General features: G+C 38.6%; 1 pseudogene; it reads left to right on the top strand.

Moving 5' to 3' along the window:
* The first annotated feature begins 739 nt into the window (after positions 1-739).
* On the top strand, positions 740-21,042 carry LOC141488142 (ras-related protein Rab-6B-like; annotated as a pseudogene).
* Positions 21,043-22,361: the final 1,319 nt, after the last annotated feature.

Below are 22,361 nucleotides of genomic sequence, written 5' to 3'. Positions count from 1 at the left end.
ATGGAAATATCTTTAACATAGTCATATATGTATAATTTATATTAGATTGCTCTCTGTCAGGAGAGGGAGATAGGAAAAGAGAGAGGGAGAAAAATGTGAAACTCAAAAACCTCAAAAATAATGACAATTGAAAACTGTTTTTGCATGTAGTTTGAAAAATAAATTTTTAAAAATAATTTTTTAAAAAGCTACTCATCCTTTAAATATCAATCTCTCCATGATACTTCCCTGCTTCCCTTGTCTTCCTTGCCTTCTCCCTCTTCTGGACCTCTCTATACCCTTTGTTTGTATAGCATCTGTACCCTTATTTTATTCTATTATGTATCAATTATTTGAGTACTGTTTTATCTCCCTTATTAGATTGTGAAGCTCCTTTAGGGGAAGGGTTGTATCATTTATCTTAGTTGATTCCTAGTATGGGTCTTGCAAAATGTAGGTGCTTAATAAATGTTTGCTTAGTTGAACTGAATTGTATTGAGTTGAATGTAATGAAACAGAATTGAATTAAATTGAAGCAAACCAAATCTGTGAGCCAGTTTCTCCTTGGGTAAGCTGATCACGCCCTCTGGCTCTTCTGTTCCCAAGTACAAGTAGAAGAAGAAAAGATTATTAAAACTAAACTTTTTAAAACCTGCTCAATTTTTAAGTATCAGAGCACATCTCTATTTACTACCATTGCCACCTGCCATCTTGATAGACAAGGCCCAATTAATCATCTATTCTCCCCCAGCTGAGATCAATGGCCACCAAAGTCCAGACCCGTCTGGCTTTGCCCTTGGCAAAGACAGCTGATGAAGTGTGAGCAAAACTGCGAACCAAACAGACAGAGGGAAAAGAGCCTACCCCCAGAGCAGATGCGTAAGCATAGGATACATTTTTTCCAAGTTGTTCATTTACCCTTGACAGAGAAGGGGTTGATACCTACGTCAAGTTGGCTCCCAGGAGCCTTGTGGGCTGCTGCCAAGACAGTCATAGGGGCCTCATTCTGGATGAGTCGGTTCTGGGCGATGGGAAGCAGCTAACCTGGGACTTCCTGTGGTGTCATAGAAAGGTAAAGTCAGAGGGAGGAAGGCAGGGAGTAGTAAACACTTCCTTGGCAGACTTGACTGGATCCATCAATGACCCAGCAGATTACAAACAACTTGCAGTCGAATTCAGCTAAATGATACAAATGGGAGCAGGAGGTGATTTACACACCAGTCCTGCCAAAGTGACAGCCCCCCATGCAGCTAGGGGGAAAAAAATGAGGAAATAATCTGAACTAGTACTGCCACCTTCTGGTAATCAAATCACTAGGTTTAGTGGGATTTTTTTTTTAATTCAGTTGCTTTCAGCAAAATCTCAAAGTTCTCTTAATCGTATCACAGATCTAGAGAATAAAAGGAGCCCTTCAGAGACCAAACAGTCCAACCTCTTTACTTTAAAAAGGAGGAGATTGAGGCTGAGGAAGGGAGGCAATGAATGCTTATTGATACATTGACTTCCTAAGGTCACACAAGTAAGCTTCTGAGATGGAAGTTGAACCCAGATCTTCTGAATCCAGATATGATGTTCTTGATTCTGTACCATGGTTCCCCACAAGTGGAAAATGGAGGAGGGAGACAATACAAAAAGGGAACTTTTGAATTGTCATGTGATCTGTGAGAGAGTATGTTACTGAAAAGAAGCATTGACTTTGTAGTTAGGGGGAGGGTTCAAATTCTCTCTGTAAGCATGATGTGTTCTCCTGGAACACCACCTCCTTGTGTATAAAATGAAGGGAATTGGTCCATATGACTTCTGAAATCCCCTCCAGCTCTAGCTCAATGACTCTATGATCTCAAATGATTGAGGTCTAACTCTTTTCATTTTTACACAATTTAAGAATGTTAAAAATTTACATGATCTAGTTCATCCCCCACAGAGTAAAAAGACTTGTCCAAGGTCATAGTTATGAAGCAGTAGAACTGGGATTCACGACTACAATCCTTTCCATTGCAACCACAGGAACTCCCTCATTGGAAAAGCACAGAGAAGGTAAGAGACTTATGGTAGATGGTTCAGTGGATAGAACATTGGTCCTAGAGTCAAAAAAATTTGAAATAAATTTTGATCATGAATACATTTATCACATGTGTTTCTGTGGGCAAGTCTCTTAAATTTTACTGCCTCATGTATGAAATAGAGATAACTAAACATCTGTAGAATAAGCAGCTAGATTTCACAGTAGATAGAGTGTCAAACTTAGAGTCAGGAAGACCTGAGTTCAAAATATGGCCTCAGATACTAAATATGTAGCCCTAGGAAAGTCATTTAACCTTCTTTGTCTCAGTTTCCTTACCTGTCAAATAAGCTGCAGAAGGAAATGGCAAACCACTTCAGTAGCTTTGACAAGAAAATGCTAATCAGGCTGCTAGTTGGTGCAGTGGATAGAGTACCTGGCCTGGAGTCAGGAGGACCTGAGTTCAAATCTCAGCCTCAGATACTTAATAATTGCCTAGTATGTGACACTGGACAAGTCACTTAAACCCATTGTCTTAAATAAATAGAAATTTGAAAAAAAAGAAAACCCTAATTGGATCACAAAGAGTTGGTTGGGCCTGAAACAACTCAATGACACCACCAAAAACAACATGGGGATAATATCACCTCTGATCTCCCAGGGTTAATATGAGGATCAAGTGAGGTAAGTATTTGTAAAAAGTGCTCAGCATAGTGTCTGGCACATGCTAAGTACTCAATAAATTCTTGTTTCCTTCCTAACAATTTTTTGGGTGGAGAAGTATGTGTATTATATAGGAAGAAGAAACTGTAGGAGAACCTGACTCCTATAGAAACTGACTCCAGAATAACTAGTTATGTCTATTAATATTTACCAGATTAGAAATTAAAACATCTTAGTGTCACTGGAAAAAAAAGTTTTTTTTACTTCATGGACCCCCTAAAAGCATCTCAGGGACAATCAAAGGTTACCAAAACCATACTTTGAGAATCTCTGATATAGATTATGTATAGGGTCCCTTAAATCCAAATATTCTATGATTTTGGGTGCCTTTCCTGGAAGAAATGGGTCCATGGAAGGAGTCAAAAGTCCCCTTCCTCTGAATAACTATTTCATGGTTCACAAAGGGTTAGTGAACCCTTCTTGAAATCCAGGCTGAATTATTTAAACTTGTGCTACTAAGCAGTATTTTCCATTGTGAACATTGTTGAGATTATGTCTGACAGCTACAATTTCATCTGCACACATTTCCAGGTTTTCTGCTCTGTAAGTTGCCCCAGAGAATAGTACAAATATCTTTTGCTTCTCTCCCTGCCCTACTCTATACTAACATCTCTCAATGATATGTTAGTCTTTTTCTCTTATTGGATGATTGCTGTTTTCCTGATTGATACTTACAATCAGAGTCAAGAGCAAATTCACTGAAACACTCAGCTGCAGTAGGAAGGATAGTCTAATGGTTCCAACGGGCAATTGGGATTTGGGGGCTTCATTGACGCAAATGAAATTACTTGTTCCAAATCATAGAACAATGGCAACAACTCAGGCTGCCCCCTCCCCTATTCCGCTCTCCCTTTTAAATGGCAGTATTAAGAACAACCCGGAAGGTGTGACACTTAGCAAAAATGACTCTAAAGTGCTTTGTGATCCTCTGATGGCCTGGTAAGGAAATCTCATTGCTATCGGTAGATGTCCTCCCACTATGTTTTATTCATCAAGCATACTTGCCAAATACCACAGGCCTAATTTTCAGAGTCTTTGGTCCTCTTGTCCTTCACAGACAGATAATCAAATTCAATATATTGAGAAGTCACTTGAGCCTCCTCTTGGCTTTTAATAAATAAGAGAGTTCTTTATATGGAAGTTCTTTACTTCCTTTCCTTCACATTCCAATTAATGATAGACTCAGACCCACAAAGGCAAAATAAAGGGTGGAAGACAAATAAGAAGCCCCAGTTATATTCTTTCTCTCCTCCCCTGCTACAAAATTACATCTATACCAAGGCTCAGTAGCTGCCACTGCTGCCACAATAGCTGAGCTGCCCAACCGTGGACAGCGTTTTAATATACCCATCTAACAAGCTCAGCTATTTAACTCTCAGCAGTCTGGATTAACACAGTCATACTTCTGATAGGGATATAGGGAGAAGTCACCAGCACTGTGGTATATATATTTTCTGTCTGATCATCTTAATAATAATAGCTCAAATTTATAAAGTAGACTCTAGAAGTCAAACATTTTGCTAAGTACATTACAAATATTATCTTATTTGATCTTTACTACCACCCTTGGAGATAGATGTTTAAGATTCCAATTAGTTGGGAGGTTAAGCCCAAACAACAAAGTTTGACTCCTTCTACTCTTACCTGCATAAATGATAGCATGACTATCCCATGTTTGATCCTTCTTCCTCTTCATGGAGTAGCTGGACTTTGTTTAATTGGTAATATGAGACAAGTATGCAAAAGGTATTAAAACATGGCAGCCAATAGAAGAAGCTATGGACAAGTCTTAGATTGATAGCATGTGACAAACTTCTTGAGTATTAGAGTTTTGAATTGAGCTAAGAGAAGATAAGAGAAATGGTAGCCTAGAATGGCCCACCCCAGACTCTACGCCCCCATGCTTCACAAGTGAGGAACTCATTCTAGGAAGTAATCAGTGAAAGTGAAAAATACAATGTATGCCAACAATATTCATAGTAGCACTTTTTGTGTTAGAACTAGAAAACAAGGTAGGACTAGAAACAAAGTAGATACTCATCCATTGGAAAACGACTAAATAAATTGTGGTACATGATGAATGTGTTGGGAAAATACTAAACTAGGAAATGATGAATTCAGAATTCATGAAGAATTAGAGAAGTATAGGAAGACTTAAATGACAGATGCAGAATGAAATAAGCAGAATCAGAGAAACAATATATTTGATGATTGTGACACTGCAAATGAAGAAAACAAGAAAGGAAGAAAAGGAAATTGAAAATTGTATGATTCTATTGACCAAACTTGGCCTTGAAGAAAAGTTGAGAAACTACAACTACCTCTTTAAAGAAGTATGGGAATTTTGCATATAATGTTGGACATAATTGATATGTTTGGTGGTTTTGTTGATCTTTTCTTTTTCTTTCTTTATAATTCTTTGTTACATGAAATGACTCACTCTGGGAGAAAAAAAGGGATATATTAAAAAGGAAGGTGATGTAAAAAAACAAAAGATAATAAAGGTATGATTTTTAAAAAAATAGTAATGATGATTATGATTTCAAAGTTAAAGCTAAAATAGATTTAATTAAAAAGTAGGGAAACTATACTATGTTTCAGCACTATTTTAATATTGTTTTAGACCATTTAAAATAACCAAACAGGGGCAGCTAGATGGCGTAGTGGATAAAGCACTGGCCTTGGAGTCAGGAGTACCTGGCTTCAAATCTGATCTCAGACACTTAATAATTACCTAGCTGTGTGGCCTTGGGCAAGCCAATTAACCCTATTTGCCTTGCAAAAACCTAAAAAAAATTAACCAAACAGTATAAAAATGTGTGTGAATACCTACCAAACAGACACAGAAACTACATGAACATAAAATAAAACACTTTTTATAATAAAATCAGATCTAAATAATTTAATATTTTTGTTCATGGGTAGGTAAAGTCAAATTAATGAAAAATGACAAATTTACCTAGATTATTTATATAATTCCATCCCAATTAAATTACTAAAAACTTATTTTACTAAGTTGGAGGAAAATAGCAAAGTTCATTTGGAAGAATTAACTGTGAAGAATTTCAGTGAAACCAAGTGGAAAAAAAATGTAAAGGAAGCAGATTCAGTAGTTAGTATCAGACTTTAAACTGTATTATAAGTGAGAGCATTATTGAAGCATAAAATGAATAATTTTGATTTTTCAAATTAAAATTTTATTGTATAGATAAAATCTATGCTGTTAAGAAGAGAAGGAATGCAGGAAATGGGAGACAATCTATCAAATAGAATGTGATTTGAGTTGGGATATTGCTGTGGTAAAGGAAATGATGAGTTGGCTGATTTAGAAAAACATAGAAAGAATTGGACTTACAAAGGAAGTTCTATTCAGCTTCAGAAAAACAGATGATAAGTAGAAGTAAACATAGTACAGTCTCACATATATATATATATATGTATGAGTGTATCTGTGTGTATATATATATACACGTATATATGTGTATGTGTATACATAGATGTATGTGTGTATGTATGTATGTATACATACCTGTGTGTATATATAGCCATGCTTAATTGTGACCTTCTTTGGGAGGAGTTCAGGGAGGGGAAAAATAAAATTAAAAGGACATTGCAGAGAACAAAAGAAAATCTACAAGGAAGCAAAGAAAAGCTGGATAGCTTTGAAAATAATGTATAGTATTTATTATATAGATTTTCTTGAAATGGAAATTTATTGTTTTATACTGAATCCTCTCTGATGTTCTGCTATGTACAAGACAACTTTTCAAAATTTTCTTATTTTCTATTTGCTTAAAATAAACTTAAAAACTTACCAAAAGAGAGTAATTACAGGTCCCAAGCAGCAACAGGAAGAAGACTGAAAGGAAAAAGACTTCTGTCTATAATGGGTTATGTATCCCCACACCCTGAGTTGAAGCTGTTCAGAGTTCTTGAGTCTTTATCTAAAGACCCTTTTTAACAGGTTGCATTTTGCCTTCTCAGTGGGTGGGGGAGGGAGAGTATCTGGAATGGAAAATTAAATTAAATTAAATTTTTGAAAAAAGATTGGCCCTACTGGAAATATGAGTCAGGCATCAGTGAAGGATTGTGTCTTTTCTTCAATTCACCTTTGATAGGAATATTAGCTTTGAGGAATTAGGCAAACCAGAATGTATCTTCCCTGAAATGTTGTGGTCCAGAGAATAATTTGTACTGGCTAGGGGTTATCTGGGTCTAGGAGAAGCTATAGCTGTAATTGAGATGTTTTACTATATATTTTTTATTGCTATTATTGTTCCAATAAAGAGTAAACTATTTTATATAGTTTCCAAGCAAGCCTATCTATTTTTGTAAGGCAACTAGGAGATGCAGTAGATAGAGCACTGACACTGGAGTGAGAAGGAAAGGAGTTCAGATCTAGTCTCTGAAATTTAACACTAGTTTAGCTGTTGACCCTGGGCAAGTCACTTAATCCTTATTGCCTGTCATCCAAGGCCATTTCCAGTTGTCCTGATTCATATCTGACCACTGGACCCAGATAGCTCCAGAGGAGAAAGTGAGACTGGTGACTTAGCACAGCACCCCCTCACCTAAATCCAATTCACATGCTTCTCATGGCATCATATCCCTGATGTCAGGGTCTTCTTTGAGAACAAAGGCCAAAAAGCCCCATCTATTTCTATAGGAAATTGATTCCATTTTACCAAGGTAACATGCCTCCGATTGAATGCACTATAGTGAGAACTAGGAGGAGGTGGTGTTTGCCAATAGATGGGGATTCAGAACTTTCTGATTATGTAAATCCTTAGATTGCTGAGTTTGTGGTGGTAGTGTGTCTATCTATCTCTATCTCTGTCTCTGTCTCTGTCTTTCTCTGTCTCTGTCTGTCTGTCTCTCTCTCTCTCTTTCTCTCTCTCTCTCTCTCTCTCTCTCTCTCACACACACACACACACACACACACACACACACACACACACAAACACATACACATAAAGATCCATTCAAAGAGACCTTTATTTTTTATTTTTTACTAAGCATTCTGCATTCTATAATTAGGGGTCTAGGTTCTAGAGTCAGGAAGACCCTGAGTTCAAAGCTGACTTAGACACATAATAGTTTGTGCAACCCTGGGCATGTCACTTAACTCTGCCTCTGTTTCCTCATCTGTAAAATGAACTGGACAATAAAATGATAAACCACCCCAATATCTTTGCCAGGAAAACCCTAAATGGGGTTACAAAATTGGGCACAATTGAACAACAACTGAACACCACCCTCCCCCTTGACTCTATGATCTTGGAAATGTCCTTTCTGCTCTGAAAATCAGGGTCACACCTGAGATAATATATTCTAACCTCTGATGCTCATTTTGCAGAAGAAGACACAGGGAAGAGCTAGGAAGGGGCTATCAGCTTCAAGAAACAAGCATAATATGGACATTCTCTTAGTAGGTAGTGAGAAAAGCTCCAGATTTAGTCAAAGAAGCTACAGCTGAATCCATCCCTGAGACTTGTGGCCTATGTGACTTTGGTCAAGCCACTTTATCTTTGGGAGATGAGGAAGAAGGTAAATGATAATCTTTTTAGCAAATAAATGCTTTGGGGAAGAGTTTTTTGGGTTTTTAAAGAAGGATCTGAAGTCAATCCTCATCTCCTCCCCTCCAAAAAATTCCTCAATAATGTTAGAGCTGGAGGACACCTAAGGCATCAGGAATCATCTCATCCAGTATCATTTTTCAATAAGGAGGAAATCATTTCAGCAAAACTTGCCCAAGGTCACTGGGGAGTCATTCTAAATCATACTGAAAAGGAGGAGGAATCATGTGGATCTCACATTTCAGTCTCACAGACAGAGCTAAAAGCAACCTTAGGAGATTACCTTCTTTGTCCGGCCCCTTCATTTTACAAAAGAAGAAACAGACCTTGAAGTCTTCTGACTTCCAGCCCGAACTTTTTCAATAGGGTTGTAAAATTTTGACCAGTTCCCCGTTATCACCCCAGATCACTGACCCTTTCAGAGCCCCTGATCCCAAGACTCATAAAAAGCTATGGGTAAGAGGGGAGATTGCTCAGTTTTTCAAAGAATACCATTACAACAGGTTACCTATAACCCCACCCTCCAAAAAATTTGAAAAGTCAGGTAGGACAAAACTTAAAATGAAAGTAAATTTCCCTTTTTCTAGCAGAGGACCCCCTCCCCCAGTCCTGGTTAAGTATTATTTTCTCCTCCCCAAGACAGCCCAGTTCATGTTGCCCATGACCTCTCAGGTTTAGGTTGTAAAGAAAAGATAGACACCCAGCCTTAGGGGAAGTTTTGCTATCTCCTTCCCTAGGAATCCCAGAGCCTTTTCCATTCCCACTCAAACTCTTACCACTTTGTCCCCAGGGTGCTAGCCAGCTGGACTCCCTCCTCATTGTCCCTCCCCCACCCCAAGCCCCTTCTTCCCTAGAAAGCTACAAAGATTGCTTACTCCTTCTCCACCACACACACCCCAACCCCTGTACAGCCCCTCACACTGTCTGTCTTTCATTGGATCAGGTCAGGAGGCAAACCCTTGACCAGGGGTTCGTGGATATTTGATTCTGGTTCTTTCTCTACCTCTCTTGGAACCAATTTTCTTATATGTTTTTATTACAGTATTAAAATCTTGACCACCAGCTTCTGCTTCTCAAGTAGAGACTAGGGAGGAACCTTAAGACACAAGCAAATAGCCTCAGAAACAAAGCGTCAAATAGAAATGAGATACTAGATAGAGATGTCCCATCTGTTCTTCTCCTTTTGCACATTCTACCCTCAGTGCCTTGCAGCACTACCTACCTTCCTTTCAAAGGATGGCATCTCTCCTCAGGTCATTAGGGATATGTTAACTTCAGTGGGTTAGCCTTGTCTTTCTCTTACCCTGAGCACCAGTCTAAAGGTAAAGAGCTCATTCAGATGACACACTTTTTCACTTTGCATCTGAATCCTATCTAACTTTATTTGGAAGTCATTATTCACCAGAGTTCCAGGAAATTACTTAGCTTTAGGGTCTTTGCTTTAAACTTGTGAGCAGCTTGAGACTGAGATTTTTCTAGCTTGGCTCAAAGGAAAGTGGACAAGACATGAAGGTTCCTCATCCATCATCTTCTTGTGAACTTTTTTGTTTCAGGCAGCTAGAAGGAGACTGGAAAATCACTACTCAGACTCCTCCATATAGCCCCAATGCTCTGGCCTGGGACCAGGTTGTCTTCTTGAAGAAAGAAGCAACAATGGCTCACCTACCTTCACTCACCTACCAAGCCTCTTATTAATACTTCTCTACTCTAGCATCACTATCCTCAGGGCATATTTATAAGAAGCAAGTCTGCTTTCTAGACTTCAATTCAAGAAGCATTTATTAAGTGCCTACAGTTTACAAAAGCATCATTCTCCTAGGTACTTGTTTACTTTCTATAAATTTTGTATTTACTTGCATGCTTTCCCGTGTTAAATATAAATTTGAGGGCAGGGATCAAATTCTTTTTTTTGTCTTTATACCTTCTGTACCTGGCACAGTAGGTATTTCAAAATTGCTTGCAGATTGATTTATTTCAATTCTATATGGTCCTTTTTTTTTCAAGTCCATTCCTTGTCTCACCTTATCTTTCCAGTCTCAGCCTTGCTTTCCAAGTCTCAGCCTTTGACAATTTCCATCATCCACTGCCTTTAATACTGCTCACATGGTGCTAAATGAAGCCAGAGAAAATCACAGAAATGTACTGACTGGGTCCACTGCACATTTTGTTAAATAAACTCAAATAGGTCCTTGCTACTGCAAGATAATCCTTTTACACCTCCCTAATTGACTCCCACTCCCACTCACCACAGCACCATTTCCAAACCTTCTCATCCCTCCTCATCCCTCTCATAGCTCCTCCTCCAACCAACCATTTTGTTGAGAATTTTAACTCATATTTCACAGGAAAAATTGAGGTCATTCATAGGGAATCCCCTCTTTGTTCTCCCTCATCTCACATCATTTAGATAGGTTCTGTCACTGTCTCCTTCATCTCCATCTCACAAAGAGCTGGCCCTTCTGCTTGCCAAGACAAACTCCCTCTAGAGGGGACACAAGTGATTCCATTCCATTCTGCATTTTTTAGCAAAATGTTTCCTTTACCAACCCCACTCTCATCCTTATCTTCAATATTTCCCTATTTATTGATTGATTTCCCTCTGCCTACAAACTTCTTTCTCCCCATTCACAGAAACAAATAAACAACGCTTACTTGCTTGCTTGATTCCTTCATCTCCTTTAAATGTTGTCCCAAGTATCTCCTCCCTTTGGGGGCTAGACTCCTTGAGAAGAGATCTATAACCCAATACTTTCACTCTTTTCCTCTCACTTTTTTTTTTAGTTTTGTTTTTTTTTTTTTGCAACGCAAGTGGGGTTAAGTGGCTTGCCCAAGGCCACACAGCTAGGTAATTATTAAGTGTCTGAGGCTGGATTTGAATTCAGGTACTCCTGACTCCAGGGTGGGTGCTCTATCCACTGCACCACCTAGCCACTCCTCCTCTCACTTTCTTTTTATTTCTTTGCAATCAGACAGCATCCTCTTGTACCTATTGTAGTTCCAGCCTCCCCTTTCCTCTCCCTCCCTTTTTCCTCACAACTTCTCAACTGCCAAATCCAATGATCTTTTCTCAATTCTCATCTTTCTTGACTTCCAGACCTCTCAACTCTTTGATATTGTCAATTGCCCATTTCTCATTTCTCTCACTATGTAGGTTTTCAGGACATTTTTCTGCCCTAGTTCTCCTGTTACCTATCTGACCTCCTGTTACCTATATGTCTCCTTTATGGGATGATGCTCCTCTAGGTCAAATTTAAAATAATAATAATAATAATAATAATAATAATAATAATAATGTCTCCTAAGTCTTGTTTTGAGGAAGTCTTTTCTTCTTCCTCTCTACTTTTACCTGATGATCTCCCTAACTCCAAAAAAAATAATGCTCATCTCTATATGGATGATTCCCAGATCTTCTTATCTAGCCTAACCTCTCTCCCACCTTCAAATTTATACCTTCAACTGCCTGTTGGACATCTTGGATTGGATGTTTCACAGATATCTTAAACTTAACATGTTCAAAGCTGAACTTATTCTATTTTCCCCATTCCTTTCTTTTCTAACATTATTATTATAGAGTAGGGCTGTACTCAGGCTTGCAACTGAGGAGTCATCTTGACTGCCCATTTTCCCCTCCCCCCATATCCAATCCGTTGTCAAGCCTATTGATGGCTACCTTTGCAATGTCTCTCTTATAAACCCACTTCTCTCTTCTGACACTATCATCACCTGGGTGCGTCTCTTCTTCACCTCATGCCAGGACTCCTTGGAAGAATCTTTTCTTTGGTTTCTCTATCTCAAGCTTCTCACCACATCCAGTCCATTCTTCACTCAGTTGTCTAACTGATCTTCCTAATGCACAGAGTCTGAACATCACATACACACACACACACACACACACACACACACACACACACACAGAAAGAGAGAGAAAGAAAGAGAGAAAGAGAGAGAGAGAGAGAGAGAGAGAGAGAGAGAGAGAGAGAGAGAGAGAGAGAGATGTCTACCTCCATCAATAAACTTCAGGCTCCCTAGAACCTCCAGGATTGAATATATAATCCTCTGTTGGCATTCAAAGCCCTTTATAAGCAGACCCCCTTCTACCTTTTTAATCTTCTTATACCTTAGTCACCCTTGTGTATTCTGCGATCCAGGTGACACGGGTCTTGTTACTCCTTGAATTCAACCCTCCCATCTCCCAACTTTGTTCATTTTTAATGCCTGACTCCCATGCCTGGAATTCTCTCCCTCCTTATATAACCTCTGGATTCCCAGTTTACTTCAATCCCCAGTAAAAATCCTTCCTCCAATACAAAGTCTTTTCCCAAGCCTCCTGATTCTTAAGGCCTTTTCTTTGAGATTATCTCCAATTTATCTTCTTTTTATCTTATGCATTAGACTGTGAGCTCCTTAGGAGTAGATCTACTTTTCCCCTTATGTTATATGCCCAGTGTTTGGGACTGTGTCTAATAAATAGCAGGTACTTAATAAATGTTTGTTCACTTGACTACTGACTCACTAAAGATCCAAAGGAAATGACTCATTGGTATTTATGAGTCATTCATTAGCACTTGTGAGAAATGCTTTAGTAACACCCTTAAAGAGTGTTAAATTAATCTAGAATTGCAACAGAATACCTCAGATACAATTTGGTAGTTATTTACTGAGCTTCAGCATGAACTCTGCTATATAGGACTTATGCAAACTATAAAAGATAGATAGTAATGATCATATAGCCCAACTCTCTCATGTAATAAGAAAGAAAACCAAGGTCCAGAGGAATCAAGAAACTTGTGCATCAAGTAAGTGAATAAACTATTGCATTTTATTGTGGAAAGAGCTTTATATTATATCTACTGGACCCAATGCAATATACTTATTTTTAACTACCAAAATGTCTATGCATTGCATGTAGTATTTATTCCATCAACATTTTTATCATGATTTTTTAGTTAGATCAGCTAATCTGTTGATTAATAACCCTTTATTAAGTACCTACTATCTTCCCTGGGAATGTCAAAGTAAAAATGCCAAGATAGAAATGAAATAATCCTTATTCTCAAAGAGTATACATTTTACTAAAAGTAGCAACATTTCTACACATAAGTAAATACAAAGAAAATTGAGAGTTGAGGTATAAGCAGTTACAGCTATGATGAACAAAGCTTCATGTGCTTGAGTTGAGCTCTGAAGGAAGTTGGACCTAGAAGCAAAGGGGAGAAGGAAGACCTCTCCAGGTATTAGGGACAACCTAGAAAAAAAGCAGTTAAGGAGGGAGATGAAATATCAAGAGGAAAAATACTTATAGAGGGCATAAAGTGGAGCAATATACACTATGTGTAGAAAGTATACTGGAGTCAATTTATGAGGGAGTAATTTGTACTTTAACTAAGAGGCAAAATGGGGCAGTTTTTTGAAAAGGGAAATCAAATACATAAAACTATACCTTAGGAACATCATCACTTTGCTAACTATGTACAGAATACGTTGAAGAAGGGATAGACTTAAGGCAAGGAGAAAAATTAGAAATCTATTGAAAGTAGTTCAGGTGAAAAGTGATGAGGGTCTCAATCAGGGCAATGGCCATGTGAGTAGCAGACAAAAGAGCTTGACAAATAAATAGATATGAAGATTAGGAAGAGAGAGAAGTCCAGGATAACTAAAATTAAGACCCAGAATGACTAAAAAAATACTGGGGGTTCTTGACAGAGAAGAAAAGAGAATTTGGGGGGAAGGGGTGGAGGAAGGTTATTGAAGGGGAAAAAAAAGAATGATGAGTTCTTTTTGGGCACAATGAATTTTAAGATCCAATGGGACAACCAGTTGGTTCTTCAACAGACAGCAATAAAGAACTGAAGTTCAGGGAAAAAATTGAGACTGGATACACATATAGACATATATGTATATGTATATATGTATATGTATTTGTGCATGTATGTAGAGAAACACACATATATGAATGTGTGTACGTTTATGGGTACATGTGTGTATAATTATATGTCTGTATGTAGTGTGTGTATACATATATATGTAATTATAGCAGTTATCAGAAGTAGAGTATTAATGGGCTGATAAGTACAGCTAATCATTTCCTTTTTCTGGTCACCACATTAAGGTGGATGATACTTTTCTCTAACTTCTCCCTTCAGACATTACTTACCCAACCATAGTTATTAAAATTATCTTGAAAGTACCCCAGATCCACATTTTCCTTTTTTCTGCTCTGTGGTGTTATAAAAATATGTATGAATCAATGAAGTGTTGCCTTTGACTGCCTTTGAATCTCAAGCCTGCAAGGTGCCAAAATTTGGAAAGAGAATTTTAACTCTGCCATATATAACTGTATGTATATTATATATATATATATATATATATGAACATATATATAGGCATATATGCATATTTGTTTGTATACATGAGCCTTCTCTTCTATCTTTATCAGAAACCTGTCTCTTCTGTCTATATAGGAATTCTTACCCCTCCTTTACATAATAGACTCTTTAATCAATCTGTGAAGTCCATGGATCCCCTTTCAGAATAATGGGTTTTTTTTAAATAATTGAAGGAAATACTAAATTTCTGTGAAATTTCCCCCCCCAATACAAGTTGATAAATCCCATGTATTGTCTCACCTCAATAAAAGGTATTCCAGTGGGGGGGAATAAAATTTTTATTTTTGTATTTGTATTCTCAGTGTTGTAAGAAAAACCTGATGTAAGTCAGGAACTAGGTGATTCATGTTTGATATCAGAAGAAAATGGAAAAACAAATAGAAAATCTGACAGTTAACAAAAGATATACTTAATAGTAGCAGGGGAGGATTCTCTACAGCTCTATTCATGGCTCAACTGGGCAGGCACTCCCTCTCTGTTGCCCATGATTGCCAGCCAATCAAGCTTGACTCCTCATGAATTTTTCTTTTTATTTTATTCAGAAATCCAACAGCCCACGCTCTTGTCCTCTGAGAGAATTAAGTCTTCAGGACTATTTCTATACTTTTTTTTTATTTTTATTTTTGTTAGGTTTTTGCAAGGCAAACAGGGTTAAGTGGCTTGCCCAAGGCCACACAGCTAGGTAATTATTAAGTGTCTGAGACTGGATTTGAACCCAGGTACTCCTGACTCTAGGACCAGTGCTTTATCCACTGTAGCACCTAGCCACGCCTATTTCTATACTTTTTAAATAAAGTTTATTTATTTATTTTTGCTAGGCAATGGGGTTAAGTGACATGCCCAAGGTCACACAGCCAGGTAATCATTAAGTATTTGAGGCCAGATTTGAATTCAGGTCCTCCTGACTCCAGGGCTGGTACACTATCCATTGTGCCACCTATGTGCCCCTATTTCTATATCCATTGTGCCCCTATTAGCCCAGGCTGCTTGGGAAAAAACCCTTTACAGGGTCTAACACATAGTAGGCACTTAATAGGAAGGTCCTCCTCAATTCATATTGTGCTGCACATTGTCTGATCTACTTATGCAAGGACTGATTTTTTAATTCTCTTGTGCTAAGCCAATTCCAAAGGTAGCAATTAGATAATACCATAAAAGCTTCCCCACTCCTAATCTCCATGATCCCTCATCCAAATGTTCACTAAGTGATTACTCCTCCAATCACCCTGCTCAGACTTCTCCTATGAACTTTCTGTATTTTAACTTTTATTATGGTTATTTGTGTATTTGTGTAATCCTCACCCTTATTCTACTACATTTTAAGCTCTGAGAAGACAAGAACTTTATCTTGCTTTGCCTTGATATCCTTAGTGCTTAGTATGTATTGGGGACTGAATTTTTTTTTAAAAATAGTGCAGTGAATGAGACAAAATCTACAGCAAATCACCTTGGGGATGGGGCAGAGCCAAGATGGAGGCATGAGAACAGTCTTTCCTAGGAGCTCTCTCCAAAATATTTCAAAAATCTTAAAATTATGACTCTAACTAATTTTCAAGAGACAGAACCCACAGAAAGATCCAGTGAGGCAATTCTCTAGCCCAAGGTAACATGGAAGATTGTGGGAAGGCTCTGTCCGAGGTGATTGGAGGGACAGCATCTAGTCAGGATCATCATACCAGAGTGAAGGAGCTCTAGCCTTCCAGGAACATCCTGCAGGGTGCCTGGGTCCCTGGGAAAACTGGCTCCTGGCAGCAGAAGCAATTTCCTGATCTGCCAACCCAGGGAACACCAAGCACAACTTGGAAGATCAATGGGGAAACCTCTGCCAGAGTGAGTGGGAGTGAGGCTCTCAGCGCAGCTGTGGCTCTCAGCATAGCCCAGATCCCAAGAAACAGGAGCAAGCCCATGTAGCCCCCCAGTGGGGAGCTACCCTACAGCTGCTTTCAGAGTGCTCAGCCCATGGAAGATAAGGGAGTGGAGGTAGATTGTCAAGGTCTCTCCTCTGTCTCTGGGACAGGACTCTTGTGCTTTGTCCATATTCATACCTTGGTCACAGTCTGACCCCCCTCCATTGCTATAGAGCAGGGACCCTCCTCACAGCTCCAGGGCAGAGGGATGTGCTTATGGTCATCTACAGACCAGAGCACAGGTCAGGAGAGCAGTCAGAGCCTCTCATAAGACCTTGAAGAAACTGAGGTCTTTGCAGGGGTGTCCCAATAATACTCAAAAGTTTGGGAAGTACCTCAAAACCAGGGCACAGACTGGGGAAACAAGCCAACAAATAAAAAGGAACCTGACTATAGACAATTACTTTGGTTCCATGGAGGATCAAAACACACATTCAGAAAGTGACAAAGTCCAAGCTTCTGTATCCAAAGCCTCCAATAAATATAGGAGTTGGGCTCAGGCTATGATAGAGCTCAAAAAAGATTTTGAAAATCAAGTAAGGGAGGTATAGAGGGAAAATTGGGAAAAGAAATGATAGTGATGCAGGAAAAATCATGAAAACCAAGTCAGCTGCTTTGTCAAGGAAATCCAAAAATATACTGAAGAAAATAACATATTAAGAACCAGTTTAGGTCAAATGGAAAAAGCAATCCAAAAAGTTATTGAGAATACCTTAAAAAGCAGAATGGGGGGGGGCAGCTAGGTTGCACAGTGGATAGAGCACCAGCCCTGGAGTCAGGAGTACCTGAGTTCAAATCCAGCCTCAGACACTTAATAATTACCTAGCTGTGTGACCTTGGGCAAGCCCCTTAACCCCATTGCCTAGCCAAAAACCTTAAAAAAAAAAGCAGAATTGGCCAGATGGAAAAGGAGATAAGGATAAGAAAGCTATCTGGAGGAAAATCCTCTTCCAAATGCAAAATGGAGCTAAAGGAAGTGAATGACACAGTAATTCGATACCAAAAGAATGAACAACTAGAAGAAAATATGAAATATCACATTGAAAAAAAACAACTGACCTGAAGAACAGATCCAGAAGACACAATTTAAAAATTATTGGGCTACCTGAAAGTCATGATTAAGAAAAGAGTCTTGACTTCATTTTTAAAGAATTTCTACAGGAAAATTGCCCTGATATTCTAGAAGCAGAGGGCAAAATAGAAATTGAGACAATCCACTGATCTCCTCCTGAAAGAGATCCCCCAAAATTAACCCCCAGGAATTCTATAGCCAAATTTCAGAACTCCCAAGTCAAAGAGCAAATATTACAAGCAGCCAGAAGGAAACAATTCAAATATCAAGGAGCTACAGTCAGGATCACACAAGACTTAGCAGCATCCACATTAAGGGCCCATAGGGCTTGGGATGTAATATTCCAGTCTCTTGCTTCTTCTGTCTCCCATCCAGAAGGTTGGGGCTTTCTCTGACTCTTCCCTAATCCATGTGGAACACCATGGGCCTTTACCATGCAGCCTGGTTGAGCCAAACCTCATGGCCTCCTGCTCTTCTCTCTCTCTCTCTCTCTCTCTCTCTCTCTCTCTCTCTCTCTCTCTTTTATAACAGTATTTTGCCATAATAAAATCCTGAGCAGTTTTATCATTCCAGAGAGCATGCAAATTCCTTTGCCCTTTCAGTGGCCTTAAATCTCTTGTCTTCAAACAATAAATTTTTAATAATAGGCAACGTGAAGACTACATTGCTCTCTGCTGGAGGTGAGACTGGGCCTCTACTACTGAGAGCAATAAGAAGCTAAACATGGTTTAGATGAGAATTTGAAAATAATGGAAACTGAGAGGGAGTGATCAAGAAATCAGTAGTGGATTGTAGTTCTCCCTCCGCTTTCCAGGGTCCCAGGGAAGGAAGAGGCCAGAGGAAGAGATTGAAAGAGAGCCTCCTGAACTGGTCATGAAGATCTCTGATTCCATTTTTTTAAAGGTAGCATTTAAAACGTAGAGTAGAATAAATTCATGTTATTGAAATTGGGGTCTTTGAACTTAGAATATAATGGGTGTTTGCATTTTGAAAGCAGGAATATTAACTCATTTATATAATATTTTACAGTTTTAAAAATATTTTAAAAGGCATTTTACCTATAGTAATCCTGCACATGTGTGTGGATGTGTGTGTGTGTGTGTGTGTGTGTGTGTGTGTGTGTGTGTTAGTTCTATTTTACAGATGAGAAACTTGAGATGGGTAATTTTAGGGACCTATTACTTTGGTTGATAAATCGCAGAGCTAAGAAAGATGAACAGTTCAGATCTTCTAACTAAGACTTTTCTGTTCCATCACATTATTCAGTCCAGTATCTGCACTTAGTAGACAGCTAAGACATTTTAGTTGATGCTGATAATGTTTATTATTATTATTATTATTATTATTATTATTCTGTTTAAGGTGAGGAGAGCAAATTCAAGTTCATTAAGAAGAGAATTCATCAAGACAACAGGAAAGATGGTCTTCTTTGACCTGGTGATATCATTTCTAGGCCTATCTATCTAAAGAGAACAAAGAAATATGAAAATTACTCATGTACAAATGTGTCTTCAACAACTATTTTTTTGTTGTTGTGGAAAAAAACAGAAACTGAGGGCCTGGCCACCAATTGAGGCATAGATGAACAAGTTTTGGTATTTGAATGAAATATAATATTATTGTAGTATGAGAAAATGATGAAAAGATTGATCTCAGAGAAATTTGGGAAAACTTGTGTGAACTGATACAGAGAGAAGTAGGCAGAACTAGGAGAATATTTTTTTTACAATGACAACAATATGATAAAGACAAATCACCTTTAAAAGACTTAGGAACTCTGATCACTACAGTGTCCAACCAGGATTCCAAAGAATCGATGATGAAACAAGCTACCTCCCTCCTTTCAGAGGAGTAAGAGACTCAAGATGCAGAATGAAGTGGGGACAGGGCAAATGCAACCATTGTAATTGATTTCTTATCAAAACTATGTATTCACACTACTTGATCTATACCCTGAAGAGATTCTGAAAAAGGGTAAAAACAACACTTATTCAAAAATATTCATAGCAGCCCTGTTTGTGGTGGCAAAGAATTGGAAGTCAAGCAAATGTCCTTCAATTGGGAATGGCTTAGTTAACTGTGGTATAGGTATGTAATGGAACACTATTGCTCTATTAGAAACCAGGATGGATGGGAATTCAGGGAAGCCTAGAGGGATTTGCATGAACTGATGCTGAGTGAGATGAGCAGAACCAGAAAAACACTGTATACCCTAACAGCAACATGAGAGCAATGATCAACCTTGAAGGACTCGCTTATTCCATCAGTGCAACAATCAGGGACAATTTGTGGCTGTCTGCAATGGAGAATACCATCTATATCCAGAGAAAGAATTGTGGAGTTTGAACAAAGACCAAGGACTATTACCTTTAATTTATTTTTTTAGGTTTTTGCAAGGCAAATTGGGTTAAGTGGCTTGCCCAAGGCCACACAGCTAGGTAATTATTAAGTATCTGAGATCAGATTTGAACCCAGGTACTCCTGACTCCAGGGCTGGTGCTTTATCCACTACACCACCTAGCCACCCCTATTACCTTTAATTTAGAAAAACCCTGATATCTTATTGTCTGATATTGCTATCATTTTTTTAGATTTTTTTCTCACAAGACAATGGGGTTAAATGACTTGCCCAAGGCCACACAGCTAGGTAATTATTAAGTGTCTGAGGCCAGATTTGAACTCAGGTACTCCTGACTCCAGGGCCAGTGCTCTATCCACTGGCCACCCAGCTGCCCCACTACCTCTTATACTTTATGTTTCTTCCTTAAGGATTTGATTTCTCTCTCATCACATTCATTTTGAATCAATGTAAACCATGGAAACAATGTAAAGACTGGCAAAATTGCCTTCTGTGAGGGGTGGGGGGAGGGAAGTAAGATTGGGGAAAAATTGTAAAACTCAAAAATAAATAAAATCTTTAAAAAAAAATATGTATTCGGAGGATGGTAGAGTTGTATTGCAGTTCTGGGACACCACTGATCAGGAGAGATTCTGCAGCTTGATCCTCAGATATATCTGGGACCCCACTGTGGCAGTGGTGGTGTATGATATCACAAATCTCAACTCCTTCCAACAGACCTCCAAGTGGATTGATGATGTCAGGTCAGAAAGAGGAGGTGATGTCATCATCATCACGCTGGTGGGAAACAAAATAGAACCAGCATTTTAAGAGACAGATAACAATGGAAGAAGAGGAACAGCAGACAAAGAACTGAGTGTCATGTTTATTGAAACCAGTGCCAAGGTAGTATACAATGTAAAACAGCTATTCCCGTGTGTTGAATCAGTTCTCCCTAGAATGGAGAGAAGTCAGGAGAAAAGCAAAGAAGGGATGATTAACATCAAGTTGGACAAGTCACAAGAGCCCCCAGCTAGTGAAGGCAATGTTCCTAGCTAATACAGAGCCCTGGATTGGTCACCTTCATTTGATACCGCCCTGCTTGTTGTGTTGCTTCCTATTGGTTAGCTTCCTAAAAGAAAAAAAAATATCAAGATGGGAGGATTTTTTTTTCTCTTTGTCTTTTGTGAGAGAGGTGGGATGGGTGATGGTGGGTGGGTGTTGGGACTCATGTCAATCTTAACAGCTGTTACTTAAACAACTATTTTTGTTTGGTTGTAATATATTGTACTTTATTAAGATTGTCAAAAGCTTAAAATTTTTAAAAATTTAAATCATGTGTGTATAAAAAAATAAATTGAACATCCTCTTCTAGGGGAAAAGATGGACTTCAATGAAACAGGGGTATTCCAAATGTTCTTGTTGAAAGGACAAAAACTGAACAGAAAGTTCGATCTTCAAGTACAGGACTCAGGTGAAGCATAGAGAGGGTGGACAAGAGGGATAAATTATCAGGGATTTAATGATGATGAATTGCATGTATTCCTGTATGAAAAGATGATACTGTTAACTCTATGAACCTTCTCATTTAATAAAACAGGTAGAAGGAGCATATATAGACAAGGCACAGGAGGGAGCTGAATTTGAAGGTATAATATATTGTAAAAGTGGAGTCAAAAGGTGAAAAGGGAAATGTACTGGGAGAAAGGAAAGGAGAGGTAAATTAGATTAAGATATTTCATGTAAAACAGTCAAGAATTAGCTTTGGAAATGCTATGAAAGGGGGAAAGGTGAGGGGGGTGAAGGAGCCTTCATTCTCATTGGAAATGGCTCAGAAAGGAAACAACACACATACTTAGGGTATAGAAATCTAGAAGAAAAAGGAGAGAAAGGGGATGGGAGAAAGGGGACAGGGGGAGGGGAGGAGGGATGTAGGTGATAGGGTAGATCGTGGGAGAGGGTAGTCAGATAGAATACATTTTATTTTTTTTTACTTTTTGCAAGGTGGTGGGATTAGGTGGCCTGCCTGTGACCATGGGGCTGGATGGTTGCTGGGTCTCTGGGGTGGGACATAGGCTTGCAGGGCTGGTGCTCTGTCCACTGCACCACTCAGCTGTCCCACAGAACACTTTTGAAGTGGGACAGAGTGAAAGGAGAGAGAAAATATAATAAATGGTGGTGGGGAGGAATGGATAGAGGGAATTACAATAGCAACAGCAACTGTGGAAAAATATGGAAGTAACTTCTCTGATGGACTTATGATAAAAAAAGTGATCCACCCCAGAGACAGAGCTAATGCTATCAGGACACAGACTGAAGCACATTTTTTCCCTCTTTCTTTTACATTATTTCTCATGAGATTTTTTTATTTTTTTGTG

This window comes from Macrotis lagotis, chromosome 1, assembly GCF_037893015.1.
Source record: "Macrotis lagotis isolate mMagLag1 chromosome 1, bilby.v1.9.chrom.fasta, whole genome shotgun sequence".
Lineage (NCBI taxonomy): Eukaryota > Metazoa > Chordata > Mammalia > Peramelemorphia > Peramelidae > Macrotis > Macrotis lagotis.
The sequence above is the reverse complement of the archived record's forward strand: the minus strand, read 5'-3'. Positions and strand labels throughout refer to the sequence as shown.